Source organism: Crocodylus siamensis, chromosome 2 (genome assembly GCF_052110815.1).
Source record: "Crocodylus siamensis isolate JL-2025a chromosome 2, ASM5211081v1, whole genome shotgun sequence".
Lineage (NCBI taxonomy): Eukaryota > Metazoa > Chordata > Crocodylia > Crocodylidae > Crocodylus > Crocodylus siamensis.
The window spans coordinates 165,420,547-165,434,561 of record NC_143396.1 but is presented as its reverse complement, the minus strand read 5'-3'; the positions used below and the strand labels follow the sequence as shown (position 1 = coordinate 165,434,561).

Genomic DNA, 14,015 nt, shown 5'->3' with positions numbered 1-14,015 from the left:
AGCAGGGTTTGTCTCTAAATCAGCCAAATGATTTTCACTTGCTTACTCCAGAGAAGGTGCCCCGGGATGTTTTAAAAACCTCAAGTATCATGGCTTTGGCTTTATTCATAGATTGTAAGGCCGGAAGGGAAAATCATTGGGTCCAGCCCCCTGCACCAAGCCGGAAAGATAACTGGGGGTCAGGTGACCCCAGCGAGGTGACTGTCCAGTCTCATCTTGAAGATTTCCAGGGTAGCTGATTGCACTACCTCTGGATGGACGTTATTCCACAGTCTGGACACCCTGACTGAAGAAGTTTTTCCTAATGTTGAGCCTGAATTGATCTTCTGGGATTTTGTGGCCATTACTCCTAGTTTTGCCCTCGGGTGCCCTGGTGAACAGTTGCTCACTGATCCCTTGATGTACTCCCCTAGTGTAGTGGTAAGCTGCTACCATGTCCCCTCTCAGCTTTCTTTTCCTCAGGCTGAAGAGTCCCAGATCCCTCAGCCTTTCCTCATATGGCTTGCCATGTAAGACTGATATACAGGTGGCTCTTCTTTGGACTCTCAAGCTTGTCCTCGTCTTTATTAAGGAGTGATGCCCAGAACTGGATGCAGTACTCCAGCTGCAGTCTCACCAGTGCTGAGTAAAGCAGAAGAATCACCTCCTTGGTTTTTACTGGAGATGGATCAATTGATGCATGCCAGAGTATTATTTGCCCTACTGGCTACAGCATTGCACTGCCGATATTCATACTGTGATCTATTATGACTACCCCCTAGTCACATTCAAACAAAAGCAACCCTTGCACCACCCTGGGGCATATTAGTATAGTGACTAGGGCTCACCCAGTTTGAGTGCCTGAGATCTGATGGGAAGAGAGCTGGAGCTAGTATGATGTATTGTGCTTGTTGTCATAACACAAGTGTACACACATGCTGTTCTCTCTCATTACATGGCAGCTATCAGCTGTCAGTGCATGCCTGCTATTTGCTGTCGTTGCAGACTATTGCTGTGCCCACGATCTGCTCTTGTCGGTCCTCCAAATGCTGGCTGGCTGTTCTCCCACCATGTGCTTGTGCTCTCCCAGTGGCACCCACACATGCTGTCATGCTGCGCACATCACACACATGTACATTCAGGCACCTGCCTGGTGCTTTAATCAGGATGGATTGATTTAAACCCAAGTACTTTAAATCACTGATTTGAATGAGGATTTAGATCAGCAAACAGGAAACCTTGATTTAAATTACTACTTTTAATCTTGTATTGCATTTGTACTCTTCTATTGCTTTTTCTAAAGACAGGCTGATTCTCATCAGTTCATTTAATCTGGTACTTCTTTTTGCTAACCAGAAACTAATCCTTTATTTAGGTAGTTGTACAGCTGAACATTTATTTTATTCAAAGGCTTAATTTTTGTATTTGTACTACATTGGAAAGTGGTGAATTGTGCTTTTCGTATTTGATAGATAATGCTTAATTTTTGTATCAGTTACTTGTATCCAGATCCAGCTGGACAGAAACTGAAATTTAATTAAATGCACAACATCAGCACTTTACATTTTTTTTAGTTAAGTTTTTTTAGTTTAATGTTTTGGATGCAACAGTCAAAAATTAAATTTATGAAAATTACATTGAAAGGTAACTGATATTTTAAACAAAGGAAGTATTATCTGTAGTAAGTTAATAGAATTGCATGTTCCACCAGCCATGTTCTTTAAAGTCTTGGGACTTGGAGAGATTCTCTCCAATATTGTTCTTATCCATTGGGTGGAAGAGGAGAACAAGACTTTTCGCTTTTCCCTGTTAGGCTTTAGTGTAGGTTGTCATTTCAGAATCAAAATTAAATGGATTTTTAACAAGAACATTTAACTTGAACACCATCAAATTTGAATTAAAACCAATTAAATGAAACACCTATTTTTTCAAAATCATCAATATTTATCCATCTGGAGAGGGATGTGTTCACAGAATAGGTGTTGTCATAAATTAACATTGTGTACTTGCTGAGGAACTTTGTGTATGTGTATGTGTGCATGTGGAAGTGGACACTGTGACCCAGAGCCTCTTCCACTTAAGCATGAAAATGGACTTGGTTGTTTTAGCATGATTTTTTCCACCCTGCTTCAGTTCCTAGAAAGCCATTAATGTGCCTACTTTGAAAATACATCACCATCTCAACCTTGAGACTACATCACAGAAAGCAACAAGGAGAAGGAGGACCCACCTGTTAATGGTTTTTCAGGGATTTTAGTAGGGTTGAATAGGATCACTGTTAAGCATCTGATAGCTTGAAGGGGATCCTGCCATGAGTCAAGTCCTGAGGTCTTTTGCTCAAACTGTAGAGGAGCCAGCGTTTACCTCTTGTGGCCTGTGGTTCAATCCTCAGGTGTGAGAAGGGCAATGCTGATGAGATGTATTTGGTTAAACCCTAGAAAAGTGACCTTTTGCTATGACAGCAAATAAAGCAAGGAAATTAGGTATCCTAGCAGTGTACTCAACTGGCTGTTCTCAACAACTACTTCACATCAAGAGTGTTTGCTCTGGCTGTCAAATTGTGATTCGAATGTGAGGATGATCTCTCCTAGAGTGCATGGATTCCTCCTGCAGGATGTGGGCAGTGTAGCCTGAGTCAGATCTCCTGCTTTTGAGCTGAGACAGCAGCTCTGTGGTCAGTGGAATGGCACCAAATGTCTGCATGTGGTATTTCTGATTAGGGCACTTCCATAGGTGGGGCTCTGACAGGCTGTGAGATGGAGGAGCACTGTTTGCCCCAGATTAAGTTGGGTTTGCTGCATGTGGATGTTTCCAGGTAGGTTGTTGTTTTGTAGCTGGGTTTAGCATCAGCTCATTTCTCTCTGAACATCAGCAGGGAAGGGTTCTGGTGTTTAGAACAGGTGGCCTGGACTTAGGATGCCTGGGTTGTCTACTTCTGATTTACTGTGCAGACTTCAGCACATCACTGGACCCCCTCTGAACCTAGTTTTTCTACCTGCAAAATAGGGATAAAATGTCCCTCCCACAGAGGGATTGCCCTGCTAAATCATTAGCAGCCTCTACACATTTCCGTAACTAGCCCCCCACAAAGCAGCAGAAGCAAAGGCTAGTTTGTCACAGTCCTGCAGTGAAACCGGGGGTGCCAGAGTTGTGTTAAAAACATGTTGGCTTCATCTGCATCTTCAGCCTAATAACATTCTCCACATTGATAGCCGTGGGAATGACTTTGCAGCCAGTGTTCAACTGCTGAGCTGACAGAGCAAGGAGGGCAGTAAGGCCTGGAAAACTTTACCATGCTACAGAAGATCCTACCGTGCTGGTGATGTGTGAAGTGTACAACAATGAGCACACCTCTGTTCCCTGCACATCGTTGCCATCTCCTCCTTTCATTTGTAGGAGGCAACTTTCAATTGTAACCATTTCCAAGTGTCTTACACTTAACATTTCTCAAAGAAAGAAAGACTTAATTAGAAAATGGCATGTTTTAAAAATTGCTACTGTTTGAAAGCATTTAATAAGACATTTAGGTTGTTAGTTGTCCTGTAAAGGGTGTTGTCACTTTTTAGGGTTTTTCTTTCCCTTTTATATTGCAGTCAGGACTGCTTGGCTTACTAACATGGCAAGATTAATTTTTTCAGTGGCCCACAAAAAATTCTCCCCCCCCCTTTTATTTTTAATTAGATTTTTTTAATTTCCCAGAAAATTTTCATTTTCAGAACTGGGGGCATTAGGGAACTGATTTAAAATATTCAGAGAATCTGAAAAGTGGACAGAATCAAGCTGTTAAAAATGTAATAGAAAAGAAAAAGCTTTGTAATTCTTGGAATTGTCTGTGAAATGTTGGTGTCAGCTTGTAAGTAGGTCTGTTTTGCCCCTTGTGGGGTGTTTTGTCACCCTTATACAAGTCATACTTTCCTTTCTCATGCAGCCTTTATATTAGTTGTTGGATCTGGGCAGCTGACCTACAGGAGGGCAGGGTCTTGGTGTGTATGGTTAAAGAGATCCATGGCTCTTTATTTAAAGGTCTTAAAGGGAAATGTATGTCTTAGAACCAAAGTTTAGAATGTCATGCCTGTCTGAAGTCAGGTGAAACATGACTTGGGCCTAATCTATACATCTCCTTAATTACCTCAGCTAAATTGCTGCTTGAAAATAATTGTTAAGCCTATCCTGTTTCCTTTCAGTCCTGAGAACTATCCATGTAGCCCCAGAGACCAGTTCTAGAGGGTCTTGCACATCACAGTGAGCTTCCAAGGCCTCATGGTTCAGCCAGTCTTTGTTCCCATTGCCATCTCTAGCTCAGCGTGCTGAGATCTTCCATTTTTCTGACCCCACCAGAAATTTTTGTGCTCTGTTTTCCTGTTTTTCTGGGCACCACACTTCAAGAGGGATGTGGACAGCATGGAGAGGGTCCAGAGGAGGGCCACTCGTATGATCAGGGGACAACAGGGCAGGCCCTATGAGGTGAGGCTACGGGACCTGAACCTGTTCAGCTTCCAAAAGAGAAGGCTGAGGGGGGATCTTGTGGCCTGTTATAAACTAGTTGGGGGATCAGCAGGCATTGGGGGAGTCACTGTTCCCCCGAGCACCACCAGGAGTGACCAGGAATAACAGTCACAAGCTGGCAGAGGGTAGGTTTAGGTTAGATATCAGGAGGCGCTACTTCACGGTCAGGGCGGCTAGGGTCTGGAACCAGCTTCCAAGAGAAGTGGTGCAGGCTTCTACCCTGGGGGTGTTTAAGAGGAGGTTAGATGAACATCTTGCTGGGGTCATTTGACCCCAGTACTCTTTCCTGCCATGGCAGGGGGTCGGACTAGATGATCTGCTCAGGTCCCTTCCGACCCTAGAAACTATGAAACTATGGTTTGGAACATTAATCATCAGTGTCCTATACTTTGATAACTTGCTGGGGAGGATCATGCTAAAGGTTACAGGATCTTCAGTTTCTTAATATGCCATGGGTGCATCCTTAGCATGGGGGAGGACTCCCTTGACGCAGCAACAACTAGGACAGGACGCCAGGAAAGACGGGTCCATTACTATATCTGTGGTGCCAGAATTCCCTCTGCATGGCAGGTGGGGCAGAGTGCCAGCTCTGGGAGCCAGAGTCGAGCTTCTCCCCTCCCCTCTCCCCTGAGCAGAAGAGCCATTGGCAGGTAACTGAGGAGCCCTGCTGAGGCTAGCCCTGCTCTCCTGATCACTGGCTGGCACAGCGATACCACCCAACCCTCCCTTCAGACCTTCCGTCATTGTCATTAGAGCAGCAACCCCTTGGCCAGAGCAAGCAGGCCAGGCATTCAGAGCAGGGATGGGAGCCAGGAAAGTGGGGCCAACCCAGCTGCTCCTGAAGAGAGATGGGTTTGCTTCCCATGGTTTAATGATTCCCTCCCCATGACTACAGCAACAGACAGAGGGGACCTGACTTGATGGCTACATCTCCAGTTGGTGGTTGGGCTCGGCAAAGGGAGCACGCCCACAGGGCCAAGACACAAAGATAGCTCTGTGCTGCGGCAGTCTGACTACCTCCGTCTACTCCTGCTGGCGGTAAGATCAATGTGTACCAGCCCCCTCCCTCTCTCCCTGCTAGGAAAATGCTGGCAGCCAAGGTGTGGGAATAGAGGTGGAATTGAAAATGTAGGGCAGTCTCTCCCTCAGTCTCTCACAACTCCTTGTATCTGCGTGTCGCTGTTGTCCATCACATCAGCTGTGGCTGGGGCAGCTTTGGCTTCTGGCACTCAGCACTTTAATTTGGCTAATTTTTCTGAGTGGGGCCATGAGGTGCATGACTGCAGTGCTCTTGGAGCCTCCCAGAGCCTTTCCAAACTGACAGTTGCTCCCAGACCATTTCATATGCTGCCACTTGCTATCTATATCTTTCAAATGACCTGCCCAGGCAGGCGGGTGCCTCTCCCATGGCCCCATCCCCGCTTGCATTCTGAGACAGGAAGAGCGCAGCAGCAGCTGTCACTGGTATGGCCAAGCCACGCTATTTGGAGCTCTGCTGCTTTTCAGCGGGGAATTTCCAGGCCAGGCATGTTGCAGACATCCCTTCCTAATTCCAGCCAAGGACAGGGGCCCTTCTGGGTAGTCCGCTATCTATGCCAGGAATTGCTACAGCTGTTCTGGGTGATACTGAAATTCGTGCTCTTCAGCAAGCTATGTGATAATGTTATCAAGCTGCACCTTGGAAGCGCTTTACTAGAGACCAGGCCAGCAACAGCAGCCCAGGGCTGTTCTCAGTTTTCCACTGCAGAGAAGTGTGTTCTTAGCCCTGTGTGTCCAGGCAATCCAGCTGTTGGGTTATCTGGACTTGCTTTTCCTCCTTCTTGTTGCCTTTCAGCATGGGAACCATACTATCAGATCAGTCACATACCTACCATACTGGGCAGGAATGTGGTAATTATGCAATCATAGAAAAGTAGAACCGGAAGGGTTGCAGAAAGTCTAGAGATGGCCTGTTTTAATGCCACTTGGCCTGTTGTAATTCAGCACAGATGACCCTATCTTTCTCTCCCTTTTCCACTGTGCAGATTGAATAGGGGGTGATAGGCAAGACAGCTGTACACAGCTCTCTGGTCCCCTGGTACCAGTCATACTGGATCCCCTGGGGAAGTAGCTTGCAGTTGGCCTGGTACTATAGAAAAGGGGGTGAGAGTATTGCTCCAGAGAAAGGGGGGATCTCCCCAACAGCGGGTCTTCTGTGCTCTGACTGAAAGAACTAGAATAGCAGGGCCAGATTGAGTACATCGTCCCTTCCAGTCTGCTTGAACCATCCTTGTGATAATTCTACTAGAGCAGGGGTCAGCAACATTTTTGAGAAGAGTGCCAAAAAGCACCCGCAATGTTAGCATACCGGGGTGGACAGCAGGAGAGCTGCGAGGGACCTGATCCTTGTTGTGGCAGCACAGTCCTGGCCCATTCCCCACTGTCTGCTCTGAGATGCCCACACCAAATAAAATGCCTTCACGTGCCATGCTCTGGCACGCATGCCCAGGATTGCCTACTTCTTTGTTACAGTACTGGAAGGAGCCTAGGCCATTAGTGCAGAAGTAGCAGGGTGGGGAATGTGGGCTTACAGATCAGGCCCTTGGCTGTAACTCTAGAGCAGCGATTCTCAATCAGGATGCTGCTGGTGGAATTGTTTTTAGGGTGCTGTACAATATTAGCGTGGTTAAATGTGCAAACATCAATACCTGGTTCACAAAACAAACCCAGAGATTTCAGTTGGGAATCCATACTGCCACCTTCTGACCTCTTGTGTAGTCTGAGGTTATTTTGCAACAAAAAAATTGCTGTATTATTTTACCGTAGTCAAAAAATAAATGTAAGTTAAGAGCTGGCATTTTCTGAGGGGTGCCTTGAGTCTAGCAGGGAGCACCTGAAGTCTAAAAAGGTTGAGAGCCACAGCTGTTAAGACGTGGGTCCAGTTCCTAGCTCTGCCACTGACCACCTCTGATCTGAAGAGTATGATCTCTTGCGCATTTAGCCTGGGAAGTTCCTTGCAGCAGGATCTGTCCCTCAGCCTTTGTTTGTTTAGTGCCAGCGATGTAGGATTGCAAATGTATGCTAATAACTATTAATGTAATCCTAATGCTAATGACTATTAATAAGAATGCAGGGCAGGACGCCCGCTGTGCAAGCTATATTTCTGCATGGCTCTTTCCAAACAGCCCCTCAAGTAGTGCTGCTATCAAAAGCTGCACATGGGACTAGTGGGTGGGGCAAGGGAGTGGTGCAACAGAGTGCAGGAGGGCTGCAAAAGCTCCTGAATTTGTGTTAGGAAGCCTTTGCCTGCTGTTTCAGCATATATCTTCTTTAGTGCAGAGAAATCTTCATTTAACCTTTTCTGATGCTAATTGAAGGGTAATTAACCAGTAGATCAATTCACCTGCCACTGCTGCATGCTGTGGCATTTGGCTGAGTATGCAGAAGAGCCAGCTGCATGCTAGGAGCCTGCTGGCAGAGCAGTGTTGGAAGGAGGATTTTGGGGGTGATATTTCTATGTCAGAGAGACAGAGTTAGCCATGCTAGTCTGAAGTCAAGCAGAAGGCGGGGTAGATTTGCACCTTATAGGTTACCTAAATTAGAGATACAGTTGGACTCCGAGTTACGTGGGGGATACGTTCCTGAAAAACATCATGTAAGTTGAAACTGTGTAACTCGAGGCATTAAGTCAATGGAAAACAGGGGGATAGGGACCTGGGACCAAGATTTGGTAACATTCTTTCATAATAAAAGGATATTTAAACAAAAAATAATGGAATTAATAGGCTTATTAAAACCTTTACTCATGGCTACATGCTCATACAGAGACAAAGCTTTAGCCCTAATTGCCACGCCATCGACAACTGCTCCTTTTGTATTGGTCATTTCATTCATTCATTCCAAAGATTAAGGAATTTCTCTACCTTATCTAAATGAGGAATTCTAGTTGCCAGCTACACTCTTGAACTCGCAGGGGTTGTTGTTTTCACACAGTCTCTAATTTTTTGCTCACTTTTTTTAATAATACACAAAGTCGATTCACTTAAACTGTATTGGCGAGCAGTCAATGCAGCCCTATTGCCTTCTCTTAATTTATCAAGGATTTCTATTTTCTGGGTCAGGGTGATAGACTTATGTGCTCTTTTGGGTGCAACATCAAAGGCTTTATTTGTCGCCATTTTTACAAATATTCAGGGGTTAACGTAACCAAAAATAACGGACAATCTTGCAGGAGACTATAAGTGATGCCAACACTGTGTAATCAGACTACAAACTAGCAACCACTCTACCGCAAACAGTGTATAAACTGCCCCCTCTCCATCTTGTGTATGACAGAAGGGCTGAGGCACAGCTGCAACCCCATGGTGGGAGTATTTTCCTTGATGTCTGGCAGCCATTTTTTTGTGAGTTCTTGTTCAGACCTGTGCTGAGGCTTGGGTGAGTTTTTGGTGGGAGTTCGCGCTTTGCTCTCTTAGGCTGTGTTGGGAACCAGCTTTCCTAACTGTTAAGATAGTGGCTCTGTAACAATATGCATGCTCTGCCCCAAACTGTTTGTAGGCCAAGGGGACAGATATACAGGCCATCATCTTTCTGGGAAGGAGTCAGCAGGTGGCTGCCCACCCCTCCCAAACAGAATATGCAGGGCCTCTTCATGGTAATGTGGACCTAAATATGGCTCTTTCTGTGGTACCCATGCAGAGTTGTGTTTAGTGGCTGCAGGTAGTGACTGTATTCTCCTGGCACTGGAAGATCCCTGTCTGTATACAATCTGTTAAGTCCTTAGCTTTCCCAGGATAGTGGAGACAGGCAGGATTAAATGGAGTGCTAGAAGTCACTGCAGTCTTAATAGAGCAGGGTGTGGAACCAGGCATTTCTATACACGCATGCGTCTTAGTGCCGGGCTCATGCATTTGTATAAATGGCAAAATGCATGTCTGCACTGAGATAATGGTGGCAGTGGCGTTTTAGTTCAAAAGCGCACCACAGCCATTTTCTGCATGCTGATGCGCTTTTCATCATTTATACAAATGCATGCAACACAGTGCGGGGCATGTCAGCTCGCATGTTCTGCAGACTTGTTTAATAGAGTCTGCTCCAGCGTGCTGGATTTCCAGTGCGCCAGAGCAGACAAAGGTACATATGTAAATGCCAGAACTGCTAAAATATCAGTGCAAGGAAGAGCAGGTGAGACCAGGGAGCAGAGTGATTTTTTTTTTCTGTATTCCAAGCCAAATTAGCCAAAACCAATTCCACATCTGAGAGTCAGTCCAGAACCATAAGTGGCCCTATTACCAGCAAACATCTTCCACCCCCATCTGGGGCTTTAGATGTTTTCAAAGACTTTGGCGGGCATCCTACGTGTAGGCCCAAGCCTGGAGCCTTGGGGTTCAGATGACCCCGAGTTTTGCTTGTCCTCAGCTGTAAGGCCGCAGGGGCAAGCCAGGGAGGAGTCTCCCATTTCCATAAAGTGGGCTTAAAGCCAAGACCGTCCCACTCCAGCAGCTAAGTGGGAGGTTTACTATACACTACCTTGGCAGGTACTATCCCCATGCCAGGATAGCGGCCTTCCCCAGTGCAACTAGGAAGACTGCCTCCCTGGTCATAGTGTTTCCCTTGCCAAGTAAGCACAGACTACGCTTGATATGAGCCCTTGGGAGTGAAATACACTGTGCTGTGCCCAGGGGGCTGGAAGTTCCAACAGCTTGGGGACTCTGGCTGCAACAGGCCGGGACACCGCATCAGCCCTGCAATGAGGGAGAGATGGGCACAGGCAGCTGGGACAGAGAGTTTGCTCTTTGGAGTTGGGGGGAAGCCAGCAGCACCTGGTTGTGCCTGAAGGGTGCCTTAGCCCAGAAGTAAGTGTAGGGCTGTTTTCTTGATCCTGGGCAGACTGACATTACATTTGTAGCAGACACTTAGGGCTGGACCTACTTCCCCGTCATGCATCTAAGTTGCACTTATGGGAGCTGTCATGGCAGCTCTTGACTTGGTGCACATTTTGGATCTGTTTGGGACAGGATTGCCCAGGCATGTGCAAAATGCCTGAAGCAAAACAGAGAAGGGCAAGTGTCCTGGCTAGAAGGTGCCCAGGGAGCAGTAGACCTAGGTTTTGGCCCCCGAACGATGTTTGAAATTGTGTCTCATGCTTTCTCACACAGTGCTCTAACCACCAGACCATATTCAGGTGCCTCCCTGACCATCCTCTTTAAGCTAACCTACTTCACTTTGTATTTTATTTTCATTGGCTCAAGCAGGTGAACAGCACTGGGGATGTTTCTGCCCCCAGGGGAGCAAGGATCCAGGTGGGAGCCCTCCTTCCTTTTAGGGCAGTGTCCATCTGAATTGCCTGCCTTCCAGCTCATCTGTGACCTCAGGTAGCCAGAGCACTTCATTGGGAATCAGGAGTTACAGGTTTAAATCCCATTTGGTGAAGGGGTCCTACACCTTGGGGTTCCCATATCCAGTGCCTTCTTTCCTTTGCAAACACTGGATGAAGGAACCTGGGCTCTGTTCCTGCTGCCAGCAGTGTTTATGGATTTTGTGTTGGACATTTGTTGGTTAGAAAACAGGTATGACTGGCAGCAAGACCCACTGGCTTCCCCCTACCAGGGCCCAAGGGCATGTTCTCTCTTGTTTGCTCTCCTCCTGGGTCCAGACTCTTTCACATTTGCCTGGCCCAGACCCAGCTTTACCAGTAGGGGTGGAGGGTAGTCCCTACCCAGCTTAGCTCACAGCCTCTCCTAGGAAGTGGGCAGTGGAGGTTCAAATCTCCACAGGGTGAGATGGGCCTAGCTCCATATATGTTCTGCTTCCTGGATGAGTGCTAGTGCCACCAGGCTGTTATGCCACAGGCAGAGATCCCTGTCCCTGCAGTTTGTCCAAAGCCCAATGCTGCTGTCAATGTAAGTTAGGCATTCTGGTCAGGTAGGAACTACTCTCCAGGTGCCTGACACCTTGATATTTTGGGGATGCTAACCTGAGCTCGGATGTAAGTGGTCTGAGAAGGAGTGTGCTTTCAGACACCTCCCTGTGCCTAGAGTTCCCCATTGGCGTCCTACAGATGCCTGGGTGTGTTGGGTGGCACTTCCATGGTGGCTAGCAATTTCCATTGTCTTTGTGGGTCCTGGGGGCCTAGCCTTATGGTTATGGCTAACACATCTAAGGCAAGGTGCTGCAACACAAGTGGTGGCGCCCGCGAGAGCAATTTGAATCTGCTCCTAAGTGACATGCCCACGATCATGCAGGAAGTCTGTGTCAGAGCCAAGACTTGCCTCCAGTTCCCTTCCAGCTACCCCATCTCTCAGATGATGGGTTCCCAGTGAAGCTGGCTGCAAGGAGGAAAGACAAGGATGGTAGGAAGTGAGGAGTCAAACAGTGGGAATGGGAATGAAGGATGTTAGGTGTTGCTGCCCTTTGTGCCTTTGAAGAGCCTCTGTGGCCGCCAGGTCTGGCCCTTCCTGCAGAATCCATGGCTCAGGGGTGCTCCTGGGCAGGGGAAACCTATGGGAGAGGGCATGCTTTCACTTGTGAATGAGATATAAAATGTGCTGGGCTGTGGAAAAGAAGAGGACTTACCTAATAGAGCAGTGAGCAGGGCAGGTGGGGTAGGGATATTGTTATTTGCCTTGATGTTGAGGAATTTCCCTCTCACAGGAGCTCTGATTGCTCCTGGCCAAGACTGTCTAAAAATAGGAGCTTCCAGTTCAGTGGCTGGCTTCCCTAAGTAATAAGCTCCTAGCAGCTCTCACCAAGGCCTGTGGGGCTGTAGAGTGCTCTGTTCTTCAGAAAACCAAGCAACAGGGCTAAACGTGGAGTTACAGACATCTGAGCATCCTAGTCTTGGGAAGTCAGGCTGCTGCTGAGACCATTGGAACAAAACTTTCCAAAGAACCAAAATCCCTTTCTCCAAAGGAATTTAGGCCCTTGGGAACTTGAATGCCCTGGACTTTCAGTAAAATATAGGTTCCTAATCACTTAATTTACCTTTTGAACATGAGACAAGGCCTCTAAATTTAATTAATCACTGTCGAAAACCTTGTTCTTGGCTGCTAAAGTCAGGCTGCTTGTTTTTAAACTCCTGGCCAGGGTGCTCAGCTGGCAGCAAAGGCTAGGCATTTTTCACCCTACCCATTACAACCCAGCCAAGCCCAATGCTGTCAGCGAGGTTTTTATATGTTTGAAATCTCTACCTCTAATGCAGAATCAGTTTCTGATCCTGTTGGTACCATGGTGTGTTTTGGAGAGGCTGGCTTCTGCGGTCTGCAGGGGCTAGTCAGTTTCTGAGCTGTCACTGCTCCAGGCTGCCAAGAGCAGGGGACTACAGTGGCACTCTTTGGTTTGTTCTGGCAGGGATTACACTTTTCTTCTTGCCCTGAATTGTTGCTGTGTGCTGTGAAGCAGGAGACGTGTGGAACTTCAGAGGCATTTTGGCACTGAGCAACGTGATCACTAGAGCTATGTGTAGCATGCAGAGTAGTGCTTTGGGACCCTCCAGGAAGAGAGATAATAGAAATATATGGGGTTTATAGCTAGTTCTGGTTGGTTCCTAGTAGACATAGAAATTTCCTGAGCCAGATCCCCCTGTGGTGCCATCTGGGAGACTGTCAGTGCAAGAGCTGCCTCTTTCCTCAGGGGTGCTTTGCAGCAGCATCCAGTGAGGCTGGGGAGAGAGAGCCACACTTGGTCCCTTCTACAGCTCTGGAGGAAACCATAGGCTGGTTAATATGCTTGGAAGCTGCAGGGAGCCCCTGTCCATTGCTGAGGCAGTAGTCCCAAATATAATTTCCTACTGGAACCACTGGCAGCCAGGTTGGAAGACCTTTCCTGGTTGTCTGCCTCTGCTTTTTTGCTGGAGGAAGTGGTCTGTCCTCATCCAGTTACCTGCAAACCTTCAGGGTTCCTGCCAAGCCCCTACATGGTTCCTTGTTACGCACAATTCCCTGAGCTACTACCAGATCCCCTCCACTCCTTGTTAATCACAATCCCCTGGGAAAGCAGTGCCCCCTTCCCCATGTGAAGCAGGGCTGACTGGATTGGACTGGACCATGATGGCAGGGAGTGGTCCCTGTACAGGGCCAGGCCCTTGGGGGAGAGAGGGGAGGTGCCCCAGTTAGAGAAGGTAGCAAATGAGTGATTGACAATTTCTTGGGTGGTGTTAGAACAGCTACCCTACTCTGACCTCTTCAGGGACAACGTAGGCCAGAGACCCTCACCACCTAAACACCAACAGCCATAAAAAGTAAAGGTGATTCATTATTTCATGGGATCTTCCTTAAGGCTGCTGGAGCTGAATAGGGATTTTCCATCAAGATGTGGAGATGGGCAGGGAGAGAGGGTGGATGGAAGATTTCCCTGTCTGGATGGCATCTTCTGTGAGGAACATCTACAGCATTGGTGGGCATAGATATTAAACAAAGTCACAAGAAAGCAGTTACCATTGGAAATGTTGAAACAGAATGTTTCCAACAAAATCCTTTCTTGAATTTTCCAGTCTGCAGAAATTTTCCATATTTCAACTTATCTTCCCAGTTCAGGATGGGAAGAAGAAAAGT

The 14,015-nt window shown here is 47.2% G+C and overlaps 1 protein-coding gene across 1 annotated transcript in view; it reads left to right on the top strand.

Annotated features, from left to right (window-relative positions):
- LOC149871055 (spectrin beta chain, erythrocytic-like) overlaps positions 1-14,015 on the top strand; it is a 53,642-nt gene that overhangs the window by 23,851 nt on the left and 15,776 nt on the right. Inside the window, exon 2 of the mRNA XM_090034547.1 lies at positions 5,381-5,523. The gene's annotated coding sequence lies outside the window, so the exon portion shown is untranslated. The remainder of the gene's footprint in view (positions 1-5,380; positions 5,524-14,015) is intronic.